General features: G+C 44.5%; 1 long non-coding RNA gene across 1 annotated transcript; it reads left to right on the forward strand.

Annotated features, from left to right (window-relative positions):
* Positions 1 to 14,208: 14,208 nt before the first annotated feature.
* LOC113012417 (uncharacterized) lies at positions 14,209 to 14,766 on the forward strand. The gene is made up of 3 exons (XR_003270695.1): positions 14,209 to 14,323; positions 14,454 to 14,476; positions 14,621 to 14,766. It is a non-coding gene; the product is annotated as an uncharacterized LOC113012417 (long non-coding RNA).
* The last annotated feature ends 4,313 nt before the right edge of the window (positions 14,767 to 19,079 follow it).

The raw sequence follows: 19,079 nt of genomic DNA on the forward strand, positions 1-19,079 counted from the left end.
AGAATTTCTTCAGGAGTGGGCCCTCCACTCCAAACGACCTGAGTCTCCGCAGCAGGTACAGCCTGCTCTGCCCTTTCCTTTAGAGGGCGTCTGAGTTATGAGTCCAGTCCAGTCTATTGTTCAGATGAACACCAAGGTACCTGTAGCTGTCCACAGCCTCAATGTCCATACCTTGGATGTTCAGTGGTTGCAGTGGAGAATGCTTGTGCCTGCGGAAGTCTACCACCAGTTCCTTGGTTTTACTGGCGTTGATCTGGAGGTAGTTCAGCTGGCACCAGTCCACAAAGTCTTGGGTCAGACCTCTGTACTCCTTGTCGTCCCCATCAGTGATGAGGCCGACTATTGCAGAGTCATCAGAGAACTTCTGCAGGAAGCACTGGGTGGAATTGTGGGAGAAGTCTGCAGTGTAGATGGTGAAGAGGAACGGAGCCAGAACCGTTCCCTGTGGGGCCCCCGTACTGCAGACGACCCTGTCCGACACACAGCCCTGAGTCCTCACATACTGTGGTCGGTCGGTGAGGTAGTCCAGGATCCAGGTAGTGAGGTGATGGTCCACTCCAGAGTTCACCAGCTTGTCCTTTAGAACCGAGGGAAGAATGGTGTTGAAGGCACTGGAGAAATCAAAGAACATGATTCTCACAGTGCTTCCAGCGGTCTCCAGGTGAGCGAGGGAACGATGTAGGAGGTGAATGACGGCATCATCCGCTCCAATGCCAGGCTGGTAGGCAAACTGAAGTGGGTCCAGTGATGAGCTTATTAGGCGCCGAAGCTGAGCCAGGACCAACCGCTCCAGGGTCTTCATCAGGTGGGATGTCAGACCCACTTCAGTTGAGGTCCTTGGGGCGTGAAGTCTTTGGCACTGGTACAACACAGGAGGTTTTCCAGAGCTGTGGGACTCTTCCCAACCTCAGGCTCAGGTTGAAGAGGTGCTCCATCACCTCACACAGTTGGTCCACGCAGGACCTGACGACCCTCGAGCTGATGCCATCTGGACCCGCTGCCTTCTTGCCATTAATCCTCCTCAGTTCCCTCCTAACCTGGGTGGTTGAGAGAGACAGGCTGGAGCCTTGTGTTGAGTGTGTATTGGATGCTGTTGTTGGGGGTGGGGGGGAGTGAGCAGGGTGAATAGAGGAGGTGTGAAGTGTCTGAGGTGGAACAGCAGCAGTGGGGGTGGGTGAGTCTGCAGCCGATGTTGCAGACTGCCTCATGGCTGAGTCAAATCTGTTGAAGAAATGATTCAGTTCATTTGCCCATCTCACATCCCTCCCAGGCAGAGAGTTCTGCTGTTTGTGGCCCGAGATGGTTCTGAGGCCTCTCCAGACTTCACCAACGTTGTTTTGTTGAAGCTTTGTTGAAGCTATGGTCACGAGCTGTGGGTAGTGACCGAAAGAACGAGATTGTGGATACGAGCGGCGGAAATGAGCTTCCTCTAGGTGGCTGGCCTCTCCCTTAGATATAGTTCAGTCATTCAGGAGGGGCTCAGAGTAGAGCCGCTGCTCCTCCACATTGAAAGGAGCCAGTTGAGGTGGTTCGGGCATCTGACAAGGATGCCCCCTGGGTGCCTCCTGGGTGAGGTTTTCCAGGCATGTCCCACTGGAAGGAGGCCCCGAGGCAGACCCAGGACACAGTGGACCGATTATATCTCTCGGCTGGCCTGGGAATGCCTTGCTGTTTCCCCGGACAAGTTGGAGGAGGTGGCCAGGAAGAGGGAGGTCTATGCTTCTCTGCTTAGGCTGCTGCCCCCACCACCCGGCCCGGATAAGCGGATGATGGATGGATGGATGGAGAATGGTTGAGGGAACATAGAATCTGTTTGATGGTTTTGTCTCCCTCCAGAGACAGGCTCAGTCTTTTGGGCTGTTCTAACCAAAGACTTGATTTGCCAGGAAACTGCTCCTACAGTTAGGAGATAGCCAGGTGGTAGGATAGGCTCTAGTTTCTTGGGTCCCTCGGAGATGACAGGAGAGGATATCCAGCTTCACGTTCCAGGATCCTGGGTGATAGGCGATGCTAAAAATGAACCTAGCAAAGAAATGAGCCTGCCTGACTTGTCTGGTGTTCAGGCTTTGGCACACTGAAGGTAGGCCAGGTTCTTATATCTATATCAGCAGTTTAGAGCCCTCAAGTCAGTACTTCTATTCCTACAATGCCATCTTTATTATTTTATTATATTAACATGCTGCTCCTACCTTGCTGTCCAAGGCGTCAACCTCCACAACGAATAGTTTGGTTCTGTCGGGTTGGATGGGGATGAGACCCAATGCAAGCAGCTACTTGAGGGAGTCAAAGGCTCGTCATGCTTCCGTACCATAGCTGGACTGGCCATCGGGCATACCGGCATTTGCCCGGTGGGCCGCTGGCGATTTTTTGTTTTTATGGGCTGACCGATTTTTTTTTTTTTTTTTTTGGGAAGGGTATAAACAATGAAAGGTGTTGGATTGGCCAATTGGTCATGATTGACTCTGGGCTGGACCAATTACAGCCGAGGAGGTCGGATGCACCCTCCCCCTTGTTTAGCAATCTTATAGATGAACTAAAGAAAATGGAGAACAAAAAAAGGAAAGGAGGTGCTGAAAAAATTAGGGCCAAAAAGAAACAAGCCCTTCAGGCAGACGCTGCCAAATGTGTGAAAATTACTGAATTGTTTGGTGGTAGCTATGGCACAGCTTCCATAGATTTAGCAAGATCAGCAAGTGGTGGAGGCCAGCAGGTGGATAAGGGAAAGGGGAATCAAGAGGAGAAAAGACCCGAGACGGTTGCCGGTCATAGTGGCAGAAGAACTGAACTTCAGGTAAGAAGTTATGACCAGCTGTCTATCTGTGTCAGATATAAACCAATTTTAGTTGTAGTTTGTTTTCGTTGTGGTGACTTTTTACAGTCGCTTAGAATAACTGGTACTGCGTACTAGCTAGCATGACAGAGTTTATATACTGCTGGGCGGGTGCTATGAAGTTACTGATAGTAAATTTTATTTTATGCTTAAGGTTAGTTTCTCAAACTCCTCAAAATCTTAACAAATTGTGCCAATCCTTACATGTTGCACCAGGCTGATTTATCATCAAAAGTGGAGAAGTCTGTGACAGAGGAGACAGAAGAGCAGCAGAGAGAGATGGAGCAAGAGAGAGAGATGGAAGAGCAGGAGAGAGAGAAGGCGCAAGAGAGAGAGATGGAAGAGCAGGAGAGAGAGATGGAGCAAGAGAGAGAGATGGAGCAAGAGAGTGAGATGGAAGAGCAGGAGAGAGAGATGGAAGAGCAAGAGAGAGAGATGGAGCAAGAGAGAGAGATGGAGCAAGAGAGAGAGATGGAAGAGCAGGAGAGAGAGATGGAAGAGCAAGAGAGAGAGATGGAGCAAGAGAGAGAGATGGAAGAGCAGGAGAGAGAGATGGAAGAGCAGGAGAGAGAGATGGAGCAAGAGAGAGAGATGGAAGAGCAGGAGAGAGAGAAGGCGCAAGAGAGAGAGATGGAAGAGCAGGAGAGAGAGATGGAGCAAGAGAGAGAGATGGAAGAGCAGGAGAGAGAGATGGAAGAGCAAGAGAGAGAGATGGAGCAAGAGAGAGAGATGGAAGAGCAGGAGAGAGAGATGGAAGAGCAAGAGAGAGAGATGGAGCAAGAGAGAGAGATGGAAGAGCAGGAGAGAGAGATGGAAGAGCAGGAGAGAGAGATGGAAGAGCAGGAGAGAGAGATGGAGCAAGAGAGAGAGATGGAAGAGCAGGAGAGAGAGAAGGCGCAAGAGAGAGAGATGGAAGAGCAAGAGATGGAAGAGCAAGAGAGAGAGATGGAGCAAGAGAGAGTGATGGAAGAGCAAGAGAGAGAGATGGAAGAGCAAGAGAGAGAGATGGAAGAGCAAGAGAGAGAGATGGGGCAAGAGAGAGAGATGGAAGAGCAGGAGAGAGAGATGGAAGAGCAGGAGAGAGAGATGGAAGAGCAGGAGAGAGAGATGGAGCAAGAGAGAGAGATGGAAGAGCAGGAGAGAGAGAAGGCGCAAGAGAGAGAGATGGAAGAGCAAGAGATGGAAGAGCAGGAGAGAGAGATGGAAGAGCAAGAGAGAGAGATGGAGCAAGAGAGAGAGATGGAAGAGCAGGAGAGAGAGATGGAAGAGCAGGAGAGAGAGATGGAAGAGCAGGAGAGAGAGATGGAGCAAGAGAGAGAGATGGAAGAGCAGGAGAGAGAGAAGGCGCAAGAGAGAGAGATGGAAGAGCAAGAGATGGAAGAGCAAGAGAGAGAGATGGAGCAAGAGAGAGTGATGGAAGAGCAAGAGAGAGAGATGGAAGAGCAAGAGAGAGAGATGGAAGAGCAAGAGAGAGAGATGGAGCAAGAGAGAGAGATGGAAGAGCAAGAGAGAGAGATGGAAGAGCAAGAGAGAGAGATGGAGCAGGAGAGAGAGATGGAAGAGCAGGAGAGAGAGATGGAAGAGCAAGAGAGAGAGATGGAAGAGCAAGAGAGAGAGATGGAAGAGCAAGAGAGAGAGATGGAAGAGCAGGAGAGAGAGATGGAAGAGCAAGAGAGAGAGATGGAAGAGCAAGAGAGAGAGATGGAAGAGCAAGAGAGAGAGATGGAGCAAGAGAGAGAGATGGAAGAGCAAGAGAGAGAGATGGAGCAAGAGAGAGAGATGGAAGAGCAAGAGAGAGAGATGGAGCAAGAGAGAGAGATGGAGCAAGAGAGAGAGATGGAAGAGCAAGAGAGAGAGATGGAAGAGCAAGAGAGAGAGATGGAGCAAGAGAGAGAGATGGAAGAGCAGGAGAGAGAGAGCCAGGGCATCGATTACTTTGCTCGCCCTGAACCTGCCATATTACAGGCCTTCTTAGATTACCACCCACAGCAGAACAGTAGCAGTGCAGTTGTGATGAGGGTGTTCAGCTGTAAAGATGGCACCAACAGGAAGTGGCTTACTTATTGCAAAGAACGCCATTTATTGTTCTGCTTTGTGTGTCTGGCATTTGCAAGGCGGACTGACACCAGCACATTTATAACAGGCATGAGTGACTGGCGACATATACATCTGCGCACAGAGGAGCATGAAAAGAGCAATACACACCAGACCTCTGCTGAAGCTTTTTTCTTAAGGTGCTCAAAAGGCAACATCAGGAGCTTATTTGCTGGCAGTCAGTTGTCAGCTCACAGAGCACAAGTGAAAAAGAGACGGCAAGTTTTAGAGCGTATAGTGGATGTGATCAAAGTACTTGGGAAGAGGGGACTCAGCTATAGGCATGTGGAGAATGAGGCTGCATACACTTTAGGTGATAACACCATCGATCATGGTAACTTTCTGGAACTGATTGTGTTATTAGGCAAGTATGATATGTGCCTTGGAGAACATTTGAATGACTGCATTGAAAAAAGCAAGAAGTTGCATCAGACCATTGGATCAAGAGGTAGAGGATCTCTCATCACCCTACTCTCCAAAACAACTGTCAACTCAGTGATTGATGCACTTGGCCATCTCCTTCAAGAGAGCATTGCCAGTGATGTCCAGAAAGCTGGGATGTTTTCTGTTCAGCTAGACACAACCCAAGACATCGCAGGTTATGATCAGTGTTCAGTAATCATCAGGTATGTTACTGAGTCTGTGCAGGAGAGGCTTGTCTCCATAGTGAGGTGCGAAGCATCCACGGGGCTGTACTTTGTAAACTTGCTTTCCAGTAGAGATGGCACGATACCACTTTTTTATGTCCGATACCGATACCGATATCATAAATTTGGATATCTGCCGATACCGATATGAATCCGATATAGTGTTTTTTAATCAACAAAACTGTTTTTTAAATATTTTGCTGAATTTTGTATAAGTTCATACTCAAGTTTAAAACAACAACAACACTAAAGCTATTCTGTTATACCTGTATGCAAAAAAAAATATTTCATAGTACAGCAATACTGATCAATCTAATAAACTTAAACCTACACCATCCTCCCTATTCTGGTATTTTAAAGAGTACTTAGCATAAATATTAAGCAACCTAACTAATAGGGTTCCAACTCCCAGCAACAACAAAAATAAATAAATAAAAAATAGGGAACCACCCCTCACGCTCCACCTCATGATGCTTAATCGACGTAATCAACCTTAATTTGATGCAGTGTGAAAAAAAAAATGCACAGAAATCAATTATTTTTCAAGAAATATTAAATAGATTCAACATCTATTTATTTACCAAGATGGCGCCGCGTATGGATGCCCTGGTGCTTCAGTGCGTTACTTTTGTCTTGTTTTTGTGCATTTCTTCTGTGTCTGGGCACTCCTCTGGATATTCTTACACCAGAGAAGAGCTCCTTAACTGCAGGACTACAACGCCTGTGGATTTATTTCCAATATTTGTCGCATCTGCGGCAGATTTACTGCTGACTCTGATCAGGAAAGTGAGACGTCGAAAGAGAGGTAAGCGAGCCGGCGTACTCGTGCGTTTGAGGAAACGCGGACTGAGAACGGCCCTTCCTGGGATCTTCCTTTCTAATGTACGCTCACTCTGGAATAAGATAGACGAACTGGCCCTGATGAGAAGCATGAACAAAGACTTTGCCTCCTCCTGTGTCTTATGTTTTACGGAGTCGTGGCTCAGTGAGGACATCCCGGACTGCGCGCTCAAGCTGGAGGGCTTTCATCTGCTGCGCGCGGACCGGCAGGCCGCTCTCTCCGGTAAAACCAAAGGTGGAGGTGTCTGCTTCTACATCAATAGTGGCTGGTGCACAGATGTAACAGTGATTGCTCAGCACTGCTCTCCCTCTCTGGAATATCTTTTTATTCACTGCAAACCGTTTTATTCTCCGCGGGAGTTTGCTTCATTCATCCTGGCCGCTGTTTACATCCCGCCAGACGCAGATGCGCAGGCAGCTCAGTGCGCACTCGCGGAGCAGATTCTCCACACGGAGCGGACATTCCCGGACTCTCTCATCATTGCTCTTGGGGACTTTAACAAAGCCAATCTGAGCCATGAGCTTCCAAAATATAAGCAGCATATTAAATGCCCGACCAGAGAGGAGAGGACATTAGACCACTGTTACAGCACGATCAGCGGGGCCTATCGCGCGGTGCCCCGCGCTTCACTCGGACTTTCTGACCACGTCATGATCCACCTAATCCCCGCGTACAGACAGAGGCTGAAGCTCTCCAAACCTGTCGTGAGGACTAAAAAACTGTGGAGCAACGAGGCTGTGGAGGAGCTTCGCACGTGTTTGGAGTCTACAGACTGGGACACAATGAAGGCTGCTTCTAACAGCTTGGACGAGTTTACGGACACTGTCACCTCCTATATCCACTTCTGTGAGGACAGCATTGTGCCATCACGCACCAGGGTGAGTTATAACAATGACAAACCCTGGTTTACTCCTAAACTCAAAAAGCTGTGGCTGGAAAAGAGTAAGGCGTTCAGAAGCGGAGACAGGGACTGCTACAGAGAGGCCAAGTACAGGTTCACTAAAGAAGTGGACATTGCCAAACATCAGCACTCTGAGAAGATGCAGCAGCAGATCTCAGAGAATGACTCGGCCTCTGTGTGGAAAGGTTTTAGGAATATAACAAACTACAAGCCTAAAACCCCCCACTCCACTGATGACTTGCTCTTGGCCAACACCCTTAACGACTTTTACTGCCGTTTAGACGAGCCATCAGGCAGCCTTCACACCTCCAACGGCCCCAACAATAGAGGCACTTTGGACACTCATTCCCCCACCTCTCCCCCCTCCATAGAGCCATCACCACCTTCAAACTGTTCACCTGCAACACCCCCCTCCTCACCCCACACAAAAGAGGATTTCACACCACCTCCTCCGACCACAACTCTTCATATTCATGAAGCAGATGTGAGGAAGCAGTTTAAGAACCTGAATGCTCGGAAAGCTCCCGGCCCAGACGGTGTGTCTCCTGCCACCCTCAGACACTGTGCAAACGAGCTGGCCCCAGTGTTTTCTGGCATCTTCAACTCCTCACTGCAGGCATGTCATGTGCCTGCCTGCTTCAAGTCCTCTACCATAATCCCTGTCCCCAAGAAACCTAGGATCACTGGACTAAATGACTACAGACCCGTGGCTCTGACATCTGTGGTCATGAAGTCATTTGAGCGCCTAGTTCTCTCCCATCTCAAGACCCTCACGGCCCCCCTCCTGGACCCCCTGCAGTTTGCATATAGAGCCAACAGGTCTGTAGACGACGCCATCAACATGGCCCTACACTTCATCCTGCAGCATCTGGACTCCCCAGGAACCTACGCCAGGATCCTGTTTGTGGACTTCAGCTCTGCCTTCAACACCATCCTTCCAGACCATCTCCGAGGCAAGCTTTCCCAGATGAATGTGCCTGATCCCATCTGCCGGTGGATCACTGACTTCCTGACGGACAGGAAGCAGCACGTGAGGCTGGGAAAGAATGTCTCAGACTCCCGGACCATCAGCACCGGCTCCCCTCAGGGCTGTGTTCTTTCTCCTCTGTTCTTCTCCCTGTACACCAACTGCTGCACCTCCACCCACCAGTCTGTCAAGCTAATCAAGTTCGCAGACGACACCACCGTCATTGGGCTCATCTCGGACGGGGACGAGTCTGCCTACAGGAGGGAGGTTGAACGTCTGGTGTCTTGGTGCAGCCACAACAACCTGGTGCTGAATGCCCAGAAGACAGTGGAGATTATTGTGGACTTCAGGAAGCACACAGCCCCACTCCCCCCCATCATCCTGACTGACACCCCCATCACCTCTGTGGACTCATTCCGCTTCCTGGGTACCACCATCACCCAGGACCTGAAGTGGGAGCCCACCATCACCTCCGTCATCAAGAAAGCCCAGCAGAGGATGTACTTCCTGAGGCAGCTGAAGGAATTCAACCTGCCAACACGGACGATGATGCAGTTCTACACCGCAATCATCGAGTCCATCCTCACCTCCTCCATCACCGTGTGGTACGCTGGAGCCACTATCAGGGACAAACAGAGACTGCAGCGTGTTGTGCGCTCTGCTGAGAAGGTGATTGGCTGCAGACTCCCATCTCTGCAGGACCTGTACACCTCCAGGACACTGCGGCGTGCAGCCCGGATCTCAGCTGACCCTTCTCACCCTGGACACAGTCTGTTTGACCTGCTCCCCTCAGGCAGGAGGCTCCGGTCCATTCGCACCAGAACCTCTCGCCATAAGAACAGTTTCTTCCCCTCTGCTGTTGGACACATGAACAATAACCACATGATTGTCCCCGCCACTAACACATGACCCTACGCTGTGTCACTGCATCATTTCATGTTTGGCACTGATCACCACCTGCACTCATGTATATATCTTTCTACGTAGCACTCATAATTCTTATTCTCATGTATATATCTCATGTATATCTCATGCATATATCTTTCTTTCTACATAGCACTTTAATTCTTATTGTCTGCACTGAAGCACCGCAGCAATTTCCTAATGTTGTAAACCTCAACATCTGGCAATAAACCCATTCTGATTCTGATTCTGATTCTGATCTTTCTTCAACAAAATTGCAGACTGCACAGATGGTACCTTCCCAAAGGAAAAAGTACTATAGCTTACTAGGGTATATATATTAGACTTAATAGTTACTATATACAGTAATGGACTTCTATACATTTTGCATCAAATTAAAACTTTGGCTGTCAGATAATTATTTATTAAAAGCTAGACATTTTAAATGAGAATAAGAAAGAAAAGTATGTCTTTGTGCCCGCTTTTCCCTGTTAATGCCCTATCGGCCCCCCTGGCTAAACTTTGCTAGATCCGCCCCTGCACAGTTACCAGCCGTCAGCTACGTAGAAAAAGATCCTCGAGTAGAAAGTAATATTAAATACATTCTAACAACAGCTGATCAAGCTTAAACGTGCTGCTGTTGTTCAGCCGCTGGTTTCCTCTTTCTGGTGCAACGTGGGCCAAAAGCAAACTAGAGACACGGACTCGTGACAGAAAAGCCGATCAGCTGATCGTTAAGCAGTTTCATGATTGAAGTAGCAGCAAGAAGAGGCAGTCGCTTGTTAAGCTTAACGCAGGAATGCTTTACAAACATTCAGAGATGGACTTACACACTTGCTTTACTTCTCTCGGGATAACTTTGTCGGAGATGAAATGCCGGGTTGCTAGCGAAGCTCCACATGCTATCCAGACCACTGACAGGTCCCGCATGCCACAGCCGCTCTATCACGTGATGCATACTGCTCCGACGTGCTAACGTTCTGAGGTGAGTTACGGTGTGTTGCAAGTTTTGTGAGGTGCTTTCGTGATATTTAATGGATCGGATTACATTTTTTATTTTTCTCCGATATCCGATCCAGTAATTTAGGTCAGTATCGGACCGATACCGATACGTAATATCGGATCGGTCCATCTCTACTTTCCAGAGTTTTAGAGCATCTGAATCTAGACAAGGCCATGTGCATTGGGAATGCAACAGATGGTGCTTCAAATATGCAGGGCCAGTACAAAGGCTTTTCAGCACTTATGACTGCCCAGTCTCCAACTCATGTGCATGTGTGGTGCTATGCACACATACTTAATCTTGTGATTGCTGACATAACACAAAGTGTCATTGAAAGTGGATCACTCTTTAATTTACTTAATGACATAGCTGTGTTCATCAAGGAGTCCTATCACAGGGTTAATCTGTGGGAGAAACAAACCGAAAACACAAGACACAGACGCCTCAGTCCAATAGGTGAGACACGGTGGTGGGCCAAGCATGATGCCCTCCAGAAAATCTTTGGACATTTTGGAAAACCAGATGATGGCCTCTTCGTTGATGTAGTGCTGACGCTGGAAGCCATTGAAAAGAGGGAAAAAGAAAAGCCAGCTGTTCGTTCCAAAGCACGAGGCTTTAAAGAGTGTCTCTTGAAGCATGAAACTGTGTTAACAGCACAGATATTTCTTAGAGTGTTTGAGCAAACAACTCCTCTGTCAAAGTACCTCCAGTCAAAGGGGATGGACATTCTCTCTGCCCATCATATGGTGACTGCCACACAAGATGGCCTCAAAAGTATTGCCAGGGACTTTCCAACTGTGAAGACAGCTGCAGACACATTTGTGAAACAGACAAATCAAAAACTAGAGGAGAGGGAGAACAACACAGACATGGAAGTGGAGGCTGAACTACCTAAAAAGAGAGCCAAAAAGAGAAAAGGCATGGCCGGAGAGATGCCTGAAGATGAGTTGCAAATCAATGCTGAGAAATCATATGAGGTGAAAGTGCACAACATCATCCTGGACACAGTTATTGAAGCAATCCACAGACGATTTGTCATACATGGCCCTCTTCTTGCCGATTTGGCATGGTTGGACCCCAGGAAGTTTAGCCAGGTCAGAACTAGTGATGGGATTTCCGGCTCTTTTTAGAGATCCGGCTCTTTCGGTTCGGCTCACTAAAAAGAGCCGGCTCTTTCGGCTCCGAACCGGCTCTTCAGGTTGTTTTGTTGCTTTAATTAATTTATTATTAACAATAATATAAAATTATGCACAAAAGGAATTACTAACGTAAAAAAAAGTGGTTTTATTTATATATGTTTATATATAAATATATGCGGTGGCCCCTAGAGACAAAACACGTACAAACTCCAAAACACATTTCTAGCATGAACTGAGTGTCACAGGCTGGGTCTCTGACCCAGCGCTCTGAGTTCATGTTTGTATTTGTCTCATTTTGTTATGTGATTTAGTTTGTGTTATTTCCTATCTGCCTTTAGTTTAGGCAGTTATTGTTCCTGGGTTTTCTATGTTTTGGGGTTTTGTATTTATTCATCACATATTAGGTCTGTTAAGTTGTGTTGTCATGTTTTAGTATTTCCTGTTTTATTCTGACAATGTCATGTGTTCTTTGTTTATTGTATTTAGCTTTCCTCTCCTGGTCCTGTCATTAGGTTTATGTCTGTCAGCTGTTTTCCCCCATGTGTCGCCACTTCCCCTGATCACCTCATGTCTGTATTTAAGCCTTTTGTTTTCTTCATGCCATTGTCAGGTCGTCTGCTCATCCATGTCTCATCTCCAGGTACCCATGTCAGTTCACTATGGTTAAGGTTTTTTATGTTTTGTTATTAGTTCTCCCAGTTTAGGTTATTGTTTAGTTTTCACCGATGCCCTATTATTTTGTACCCTCGTTGCTAACCTCAATAAACGGCTTGTTTTGTTAATCCACACCACGTTTTGGTCTGCGTTTGAGTCCTCCTCTGTAACACATACGGTCTGCCCCAGCCAGACCGTGACACTGAGCTTCCAAAGCAGAGCTACTAGATCACTTAAATTACACAATTGAAAGCATGTGTGTATTGTTTGTGTATTTATACACAGGCACTCATATATATATTCAAATAATTTAAAAAATAGTTCATTTACCTGTTATTACCACACACCAAATCCGGTCGTTGGTACTTGCTGGCTTGTGTAGCCACAAGATAACAAAGGCTCAACACTGCGCCCAGCATCCTGGAGCACTTCTGTTGTCTTTTGTACGTGTTTTGAGTTTTTATGTGCTTCTGAGTTTTTATATGCTTCTGAGTTTTTACGTGCTTCGGAGTTTGTACGTGTTTTTACGTGTTTTGGAGTTTGTACATGCTTCAGAGTTCATACGTGATTTGAAGTTTGTATGTGCTTTGTCTGTAGGGGCCACCGTAAATATACTTTTATTTATTCACTCCACATAAAATGTAATAAATAAATAATATAATACAAAAATCAACTATTCACATTTCAAGTTTTAACTATTTAAATTTTCAGCTTTTTCCTTTTACAAATTTAAAGTGAAAACAACACAAAACACTGCAAACCACAACACAATTAAATATAAATTATAATATGAAAACAAACAGAAGATGCACATTCTCTGTCATATGGACCTACATGAATAAACTTTCTGAATCCTTTAACATCTGCAACCGAAAATAGTTGTGGATGATTACTATACCTTTCTAATGTTGTTGTCCCTGCCTCTCTTTCTCTCTCTCTGGCTCTGTTCCTGTGCTACTGAGTGTAACTACCGCCCCTCCCCCCCTCTGCCCAGCGTAAAGCACAAGGCTCGCGTGCAGAGTGAAGCGGAAAAAAAAGTGCGAGAGAGAGGGTGAGAGAAAGAAAAAAAAACCTCACGTGACGGCTCGCGATAAGGAGCCGGCTCGCGTCGTTCACGTCAAAGAGCCGGCTCTAAGAGCCATTTCGTTCGCGAACGACCCATCACTAGTCAGAACAGTTTCTCTTCCAAGTAATGCATTTCAGAAACTCAGCGCCTGTCTTCTTAAATTTGACAGCAGGGCTACAGTTAATAACCTTCAGTCAGAACTGAAACGTTTTGCTGAACAGTGGAAAAGGCTTAAGACATCACATGTAGATGAGTACACGACCAGAACAGCAAAGGACAGATCTGAAGAATGGGACGAAGAAAGTGAAATTGTGACCGAAAGCTGTGGTTCTTGCAAAAATTGCCCACTGTGCTGCTATCAAATACTCAGGCGGTTCAACATGCTGTCTGATGCCTATCGTCTCCTTGGGCTGGCATACAAGTACCTGCTGACCCTCTCCCTCACTCAGGTTGCCTGTGAAAGAACATTCTCTACACTCAAAAGCAGACTCCAAAGCAGCCTGTCTGCAAACAAGCTGGAGATGTTTATGCTGATGGCCACTGAAAAGGGCATTCTCATGTCATTGGACTCTGACATGGTCATTGACAGGGTAGCTGAGAAGAGTGACCTGCTGAGAAAGCTCCTTTTGTAACCTGGTGAGGTGAAATAAAAATGAGCAAAACATTCCTAATTATCTATTGTTAATATTAAATTCAGCTTTATTGTTATTGCCTAAATGAATACATTTAGTATCTACCTTCACTTCAAACAAGTCAAGTGATTGGTAAATGCTTAGAATTTGTCCATCTTAATAGATAGAATAAATATGAGATTGGAGTATTAGGCATTTATAAACATATATTCTTACAGTCTTAATCTGTCATTGTTTCATTTCAGATGCTGTCAGTCATTTTAGGAGGACTGAAGTGTGTTCATTTTAAGTAAGTACTATATGGAATATGATTCAACCATTTTTCTAGAGTAAGCATACCAGTGCTGTCATTGTCTGAAAAAATCTATTAAGTACAATTCTTTCTCAACCTTCAGTGTCTGTCCTTTCACTTCTTAAAGGTTTCCATGTCTTAAGATATGTTCAGTGTTGCTGCTGTGGAAGTGTTGTAGGTGACCTTTTATTGGTGAGTGAATAGTATTTGGTGATACAATTCAATTATAATCGGTCCTTTATAGATTTTAATATTCATCTAATCTTTATTCCTTTCTGTCCTGTTTGTCAGGGTCTGATCATACATTGTTTGTTTAAGAGGTTCGAGACCATTCAACTTTTTAAGTTCATCAACGTAAGTACTAGTGTATATGATTCCTCTAATTCCTTTGTGGAATAAAAATGCCAGTACTGTGATCATCTGAGCAAGTCCATCAATTGCCATTCACAGTTCTTTGTCCTTTCACTTGTGTCCTGTTTTTCAGGGTCCCATATAATTTCTTCAGAAGTACTGTATATGATGCCAGTATTTTCCCATATTTTCTAGATACTGTATTAGTACTGTGTGTAAAATGCCATCAAAAACTCAATTAAGTGTTATTCTTATTCTTCTTTCTCACCTTTCTTTCTCTGTCTCCTTTCATATTTAAAGGTTGCTGTGTTAACAAAATATATTGTGCTACCATGCTGTTTTCTATTGTTTTGGTAAATAAATACTTTATGAAAATATCCCTAAATCTGTCATTTGTTAATTTTAATATTAATTAATGATCATGTCTCACCTCTAGTGTTCTTGGTCTTAATTTCAGGTTTCTACCATGTGTTGTAGATAGTTCAGGAGGTTAACTCTACCAAGCAGTCTTTTTGTTTCCGCTATGTACTGTTTAAAATCCAGAATAGGGAGAATGGTGTAGGTTTAACTTTATTAGATTGATACATATATACCAACAAGGCAGTGTACATCAAAGCAGTTGTTTTTATGCAAAGGCTTTATGGTTTTTCCTATAGAGGTTGACAGACCACGTGACTTTGCGCATTGCATGCCGGGAACTTGTGGCAAAACAATCCAAGTACCGCATCAAATACAAGCATTTACAATTGCAGCACCGCAAAACGTTCATTCTCCGGTTCCAACACCTTCTTGGTTTTTCTTTGCCCCCCAAAAAAGGGATGTACAAAACGACGGAGAACAATGCCGGTCCGTACAAAGACAGACTCGACGAAAAGACAACGAAAAGATACGAGGAAAAATCAAAGGAGTGAAAGGGTCAGACCCTTACGAGCACACAGAGGGACAAAAGACGTCAGCGTGCTGCCCAACTTTCACCATGCTCAGATTTATAATTATACGATTCTTGGAGTGAGTGCATACACTCATGAAGTTTAGTAACTTCAGGTCACTGCAACAAGCCCAGTTACAGTTTACCGACGGATGGGTGCAGGACCTTGAAATGCACCGAAAGACCATCGTACGAACAAAGGTAAGTTTACCTTTGTTCGTCTCACAAATCGTCTTCATAAATACACATTCGTTAACCGTGTATTAATATAACCTTTGAGCTCAACGGTAATTAATTAGTAGTGGAAATAATTTCTGGTTCGTTACAGAAATGTAGCAGTGACAATAATATTGTATGCTTTAATCGTACTGGGCAATTAGTGATACAAAACAACTGTTTTATCCTGTGAATAAAAGTATGTTTTTGTCAATGTACCATGGTAATAACAGAAGCGAAACACAATATTGTGTCAGGACAATTCACTATTTATGCACAATAAACAAAGGAGCATAGCGCGACAATTTCTGTTCAGCGCCAGACTTACTTTTAACCTATATCACCAATTATGTTAAGAAAAATGACGGATTAACTACTACAAAACACTGACCTTTGTGGGAATGCTTGGAGCAGACTAACATGTGAGCTGGAGTGTTCTGGGACGTTATATTTGGTATATCCAGGCCATCCGTCGCCCCTTCGTTACTTCGGAAACATGGCTTAAACAATTTCTCTTCCATGACGTAATCCAATAACAACCGATCTCTTTACCCGTCGGCTTCCCGTGGCAGTCATGCAACAGGTGTTGTGCCAAAAACTGATTTCCAATGTTTGCGTGTATTTTTTAAGTGTAATATCTTTACGTATGTTGGTAAATAGACTTCGGTGAACAGCGTTTACAAAGGGGCTATATATGGAATTAAAAATATTATCTGTTTTTTCAAGTATCTTTACGACTCTGTGTTATTGTACTTACATTATAACCAATCCGGTCCTTTATCCCCACTTTAAATATTTTTACAGAACTATTGTAATATTTGAGCCATTTCTGCTGTCCAACTACTTCTTACAAAAGACATTTTTAGTGTTAATTAGATTTTTTTTACGGCATAAATAAAGGTTATATAAAAGTCACTGCCAAAGACTGATTGCGGCTTCTACCTTGTTACACTAATGTTGTTTGTAGCTCAGTATGACTTTATGTCATCCATGAGGGATGCATTTGACATATGTTTCACTTATAGCCCAACAAGTTACTTATAGCAATTTAAATACGAGCAATCAGTTTCTTTGCAAATACCGGGAATCACTTTTTGGCAGACAATCACTTTTTGGCACAACACCGGCTATTGCAGTTAATAATACAACAGCTTCTTGCCATTTTTTGTGTTTCTTTTTATCGCTGTGTAACTGAGTTCAATTGAAAGCCTGCATGCGCTAGTACCTCTTGCCACAAGTTCCCAGAATCCTTTGCGGTTTTATCCATTAATGACGTCACATTTTTGGTGGGCCGGTCTCCAGTCAAAATGCCCGGGCCGATTTTTTGTCCCAGTCCAGCCCTGTTCCGTACTCAAGCAAAAAGGGACCTCAGGAGAGGTGAGACTTGTGAGCGGTAAAGCAATTTTACTAAAGTTTCTAATGGAAAAACAAACAAATTGTAGCTGTTTGCAAGCTGTGGTTTCTGGCCAGTCTGCCACTGCTTGGACCTTGGGACAATCTGCTTTCACAAGTCCATTTTCAATCATGAACCCAAGGAAGGAAATAGTTTCAACATGGAATTCTAGAGACCCAGTTGGGGAATATGATCTTTGTTCTTTGTTCAAAGCCTTGTAATCAATGCAGCACCAAAAGCGGACCTCTCATGCAGCATAATAATAATAATAATAATGGATTGGATTTATATAGCGCTTTTCAAGGCACCCAAAGCGCTTTACAATGCCACTATTCATTCACTCTCACATTCACACACTGGTGGAGGCAGCTACGGTTGTAGCCACAGCTGCCCTGGGGCAGACTGACAGAAGCGAGGCTGCCATATCGCGCCATCGGCCCCTCTGGCCAACACCAGTAGGCAAGTAGGGTAAAGTGTCATAGTTGGGTATCCACTTGTAGCTATATTACATCATGCTAATAAAATCATTTGTTTCTTTGATTGTGACTTTGAAATAGATTGAATCACTGCAGTCCTTTGGAGAAAGGGACATACTGTCTAACAAAACTACATGCCCCATACGGGTGTCTTTCTGATGCCAATTGTAATTTGGAGAGGCTCTCCTTCTCAGTAACATAGCTCAACATTGCTTTCATGCCTGCAGGCCTGCTTAGAAGGAGAACAGATTATTAAACTTTTGACATTTTACAACAATGTTAACTCTGAATGGATGAAAATGGACAGGTTTTCTTTCAGTGTACTATTAGCCCTCATCTTGCTTGTCTTTTTGCGGTTTGGGAAACAAAGAGATGTGGAACACTGTCATGGGTACTGTAAAAATCTCTAGATTTATCGGCAAGAATCACCTTGAGTGCACATATTCACACCTTTCCAGTTTTCTGTCTCTCTCTCGATAAAATTGTTTCTGAAATTGTTCGTCAGCTCCCTCAAACACATGTGCTGTCACTTGTAGTGAGCCTGCTTATATGTAATCAGGCATGTGTGTGCATGTGCAAGTGTGCGTGCTGTGCAAGCTACACACATTAATCACAAACAACAAGCACAGCAGTCAGTTGGAGTCTCCACTCATGCATACAGTGGCACATCCAAGTCGTATTTAACCATCTCCAACATTATATTCAGTTGTGTATTCAAACCCTCTTTCCCTGACACAGTGATAATCAACAAGTTTACATGTCAAAACTCAACCTGACAGCTATAATCTTCTCTCAAGCTGACAGGACAGCAAGGTGACAAGAGAAATGCATGCTTAAACAAATCCTTATTCACATTGTAAACCTGTTGAGTATGTTGCCTTGTGAATTGTTTATTTGTTGACCCAAATGCAGAGAGAGTGAACTCAAAGTGACTATTTCAGTAGTCCTGAAAGTCCAAAATTCCAACAAAGAACTGAGTAAAGAAATCAAAAAACACAAGGAAGCACTAGAACCACTGGACTGGTCATGCAACACAGAGCACCTGTATAAAAAAGCCCAAAGCCGACTGTACTTCCTCAGGAGGCTGAGGTCTTTTAACATCTGCAGGAAGCTCCTGAGGATGTTTTACCAGTCAGTGGTTGCTGGAGTACTTTTCTATGCTGTGGTGTGCTGGGGGAGCAGCACAGCAAAGAAGGACTCATGCAGGCTGGAGAAACTGATCAGGAAGGCTAGCTCTGTGGTCGACATGAAGCTGGACACTCTGGTGACAGTGGCAGAGAAAAGGACACTCTTCACCTCACTGTGCAATACCTTGTGCAATACTTTTGTTAATAGTCAACAGTGCAATAGACCTCAATACTTGAAATGTGCAATTCACTTGTATTTTTATTTTTATTCCTATTTATTCTATTTATCCCCTTTGTATATTTTATTTATATATGTCTCTGTATTTATATATGTGTGTGTATATATATATATATATATATATATATAATATTCTGTAACTGTAACTTCTGTCGGTGCTGTGCTTTTGGAAACCGAGTTTCCCAGAGGAACCCACCCGAGGGATTAATAAACCCATATGGAAAAGAAATAGTAAAAACTTATATGTGATTACTCATGAAAGTGGCCACTTTCATGAGTAAATCATGTAAGCCTTATATGACTTAACTCATGAAAGTGGCCACTTTCTCATTACTTTCATATATTGTTTTAGTAAGTATCCAAAACATACAAGTTTCATTG

Source organism: Astatotilapia calliptera, chromosome 19, assembly GCF_900246225.1.
Source record: "Astatotilapia calliptera chromosome 19, fAstCal1.2, whole genome shotgun sequence".
NCBI lineage: Eukaryota > Metazoa > Chordata > Actinopteri > Cichliformes > Cichlidae > Astatotilapia > Astatotilapia calliptera.